The sequence below is a fragment of the Oryx dammah genome, unplaced genomic scaffold (assembly GCF_014754425.2).
Source record: "Oryx dammah isolate SB20612 unplaced genomic scaffold, SCBI_Odam_1.1 HiC_scaffold_1, whole genome shotgun sequence".
Classification (NCBI taxonomy): Eukaryota; Metazoa; Chordata; class Mammalia; order Artiodactyla; family Bovidae; genus Oryx; species Oryx dammah.
The window spans coordinates 22,622,368-22,625,694 of NW_024070185.1; the positions used below are offsets into that span (position 1 = coordinate 22,622,368).

A 3,327-nucleotide genomic window follows, 5' to 3' on the forward strand; every position below is an offset into this window, starting at 1 on the left:
CTTCACAGATATTGCTCGACCAAAACCATTCTGTTTGGAGAGATGTACAGATGACTGCAGAAGGTGGTGGTATCAGGCACAAGAAAAATGCACCATCCCTGCCAAAAGTGATTAGCTTTCCTCTAGCATCCTTTACTGTCGGCTTCCCTGGTGGCTCAGCGAGAAAGAATCTGCCTGTGAAGTAAGAGACGCAGGTTCGATTCCTGGGTTGGGAAGACCCCTGGAGAAAGAAATGGCAACCCACTCCAGTATTCTTTGCCTAGGAAACCCCATAGGCAGAGGAGCCTGGCCAGCTGTAGTCCCCAGGGTCACAAAAGAGCTGGACATGACTTAGCGACTAAACAACAACAGCAATCTTACTGTTTCACCATCCGACTTCTGTCTTTCAGAAGAGCAGGGTCGAAAGAAAAATCTCCACACAACTCCCATTTAACTGTTAGTAGTAGCCTTCGTCCATCCCTGAGGAATGACTACACTCTAGACCTTATCTCTACTACACTGTCCACAGTTCTCTTCTACTCAAGCTGACTTACAAAAACTGCTTTTATTAATACGAAGAATATAATGCTGAGAAACACTGTTCTCTCACATCATAGATTTATTATCTGTTTGTCTCATACATCTCTAATCATCTTGAAGGATCTGAGCCACTTTGATACAACAGAGAAACATTCTGATTCCCAAACCAGATGTAAAGCTTCATATAGTGAGTGGGTTTTCATACACTCTCTTCCTTATCTATCCATTATATTTTCCAGGGAAAAACAGAAACAGGATCCTCTTTAATCCCCTTCCATCGGGGGACAAAAGGTGATCTTCCTAAACATTCCTAAAGACATGTGGCAAACAACACAACCCTCTCAGCGTTGAAGTGACCATAAGAAAGCAGCAAGGACTACCCAAGCTCCACTGTGTTCCTAGGACCTCCAGAAAAATAGCTCATGTGAGCTCAAACATTTTAACCCTGAACTGTCACCCTCCTCCCTGACTTCTTAGAATCATGTCATCCAAGCTCTAACCCTGGACAGATCCCCTTCCCACTTCTTCCTCCTGAGCCACCTCATGTTTCTTCACGGAGATGTCTCTCACTGAAAAAAAAAAAAAAAAAAAAAGAAACCCTGACTTGGTTTAACTATAGAGCTGTTTCTGGGGGTCTGTAGCTGCTGGCTTCATTACACCACCAGGAAAGGAGAGCGTTCAGAACTAGCAGTCTTCCAGCCCCATCTGTTCCCTGAGTGGTCAGAGAGAAGAAATTTGGTGCTAATATTTTCTGGCGGCAGGGGGTGGGTGGTAAGGGTGGAACATGGCCTCTTCTATTTTATGCATATAAGTAACATTTTTAACTATGCCAGAAAATATCTGAAGAATTTGAGAAAAGCTCTATTTCCTTCAACTAATAGGTTAAGAAAAAAGGTTTAGATGTGTCCTTAACATTCTCATAGCCATAGTGTAGTTAGACTGTATACTAAACATTCAGCATTGTGAACACATCTTTACCCAAGACCCTTGAAATAATATAAAAAAAGATTTCATAGTCTCCACTCCAAAGAGCAAAAGTTGCAAAACCACAGGGCAAAAGACTGACATTTAATCTTCCAAGGATACCAACAGTGCTAATTGCCATCCCACAGGTGCCTTGGAAACCTTGCCATTTCTCACCAGATTGAATCTACTTCACTCTTTAAATGTGAGAATGCTTCTGTTCCATTGTACCTCCTTCATGTTCAGTCGCTTCTATCGTGTTCAGTTCTTACTGGCTACCAATTCTTTTATGTGCACAAACACAGAATAATCAATGACTAAATGGAAAGGAAATCTTAAGCAAAATACTGCAGCAACACCCAGTGGAATGCAGGCAATTTCACCTATTTGAGGGAGGAAGATAACTATTATTCTGAGAATTTCCATCAGATTTGGCTCATCAGTTACTAAGGAAACCAGCAGCATGGGGCTCTTCCTTTAAACTCAAGTTACCCGCCATCACAAGGGCTAATATTTACCTTTTCCGTTCAGTTCATTTGCTCAGTTGTGTCCAACTCTTTGCGACCCCATGAATCGCAGCACGCCAGGCCTCCCTGTCCATCACCAACTCCCGGAGTTCACTCAAACTCAACGTCCATCGAGTTGGTGATGCCATCCAGCCATCTCATCCTCTGTCGTCCCCTTCTCCTCCTGCCCCCAATCCCTCCCAGCATCAGAGTCTTTTCCAATGAGTCAGCTTTTCGCATGAGGTGGCCAAAGTACTGGAGTGTCAGCTTCAGCATCATTCCTTCCAGAGAAATTTACCTTTTAGGAACTAGCAGATGAGGAGCCCTTTTGGCCTAAGTATTAGAACAGCCACTAGGGGGGGCAAGGGCAAGCACATTCCTGTGAGTGGAGTGTAGGTCTGCAGGGACCTGTCTAGGAGGAGATGTAGAAAGAGCAAGAGAAGTTATCTTGAAGGGCCTGACCATACACCTCACCTCCCTACATACCCTGCACAGCCCTTACAATCATGGTCGGCGCATATTCTAAGACATCCTCTGGGTCAGTCCAGTATGTAGCGGTTCAGTTCAGTTGCTCAGTCATGTGTGATTCTTTGCAACCCCGTGGACTGCAGCACGCCAGGCTTCCCTGTCCATCACTAACTCCCGGAGCTTCCTCAAACTCATGTCCACTGAGTTAGTGATGCCATCCAACCATTTCATCCTCTCTCATTCCCTTTTCCTCCCACCTTCAATCTTTCCCAGCATCAGGGTCTTTTCCAGTGAGTCAGCTCTTCTCATCAGGTGGCCAAAGTATTGGAGTTTCAGCTTCAGCATCAGTCCTTTCAATGACTATTCAGAACTGTTTTCCTTTAGGATGGACTGGTTGGATCTCCTTGCAGTCCAAGGGACTCTCAAGAATCTTCTCCAACACCACAGTTCAAAAGCATCAATTCTTTGGCACTCAGATTTCTTTATAGTCCAACTCTCACATCCATACATGACTACTGGAAAAACCATAGCCTTGACTATACAGATCTTTGTTGACAAAGTAATGTCTCTGCTTTTTAATATGCTGTGTAGGTTGGTCATAACTTTTCTTCCAAGGATCAAGCATCTTTTAACTTCATGGCTGCACTCACCATCTGCAGTGATTTTGGAGCCCCCCAAAATAAAAGTTTCCACTGTTTCCCCATCTATTTGCCATGAAGTGATAGGACCAGATGCCATGATCTAAGTTTTCTGAATGTTGAGTTTTAAGCCAACTTTTTTCGGTCTCAAGAGTATGTAGCAGCGTCTACAACCAAATATCATAAATGCATTAAATAAATACAAAGGACAACAGCTAAGAAGTGTCAAGAGT

At 43.7% G+C, this 3,327-nt stretch overlaps 1 long non-coding RNA gene across 1 annotated transcript; it reads right to left on the bottom strand.

The window, feature by feature from the left end:
• Window positions 1-748: 748 nt before the first annotated feature.
• Window positions 749-2,369, bottom strand: LOC120862193. Its single transcript, XR_005720713.1, has 2 exons — window positions 2,287-2,369; window positions 749-2,000 (listed from the first exon to the last, which is right to left on the bottom strand). It is a non-coding gene; the product is annotated as an uncharacterized LOC120862193 (long non-coding RNA).
• Between the last annotated feature and the right edge of the window lie 958 nt (window positions 2,370-3,327).